Raw genomic sequence first — 695 nt, 5'->3', positions numbered from 1 at the left:
AGCCGCAGGGTCCGCGCAGGAGGAGAACGACCACGGGCAGAGAGAGAAAAACTCAGCAGGAAGAAAGAAGAGTGGGAGTGAATGTATGGACGAAGAAAGATAAAAAGGGGACCTTTGTACGGATGTCGTGGATGGCGACTGAAAAGCTTACCCTTTCAACATCCCGTTTTCTCACGGTAATCGTACGTAACAAAAGCAGAGTCCACAGAAGCTATTAAATCCCTAGTGGAGTCTGTCCCTCTGACTGGGGTTATCTCCTTTTTTTTTCTCCTTTCTTCTGTCCGGTGTTTTTTCTTGTCTTTGAATGAGAGACTCGTGGAGCTATATCGAGTGCGTAAATTGAGGCTCCTGCAAGAGGAAAACGAACATCGTGTAACAACGGAAAACTTTTGCTCCCACTCCCATACGAGGGTAATGGTGTCTGTTGAGATGTGATTCTGCGATGCCCTCACTCCGAAAAGATCCACTTCGAGGAGGGCGGCTGAAGAGATAGCTTTTAGTGTGTGTGAGAAGCGTTCCTTAAACAACATTAACGTGTACTGCAGACCTTAGCAGCCACGTCCGCGTCATAAGGTGCCGTCCGCGATCTTGTTCTTCAATGAGGATTGGACCAAACTCCGTGGACAGTTCGTTTTTTCTCGAATGACTACCACGTGGCCTGTCAAGTTGTGAGATTGTGGTAGCCAGGCACCAAG

This window comes from Cystoisospora suis, assembly GCF_002600585.1.
Source record: "Cystoisospora suis strain Wien I chromosome Unknown contig_157, whole genome shotgun sequence".
NCBI classification, from domain to species: Eukaryota; Apicomplexa; class Conoidasida; order Eucoccidiorida; family Sarcocystidae; genus Cystoisospora; species Cystoisospora suis.
Note: the sequence above shows the minus strand (reverse complement) of the source record.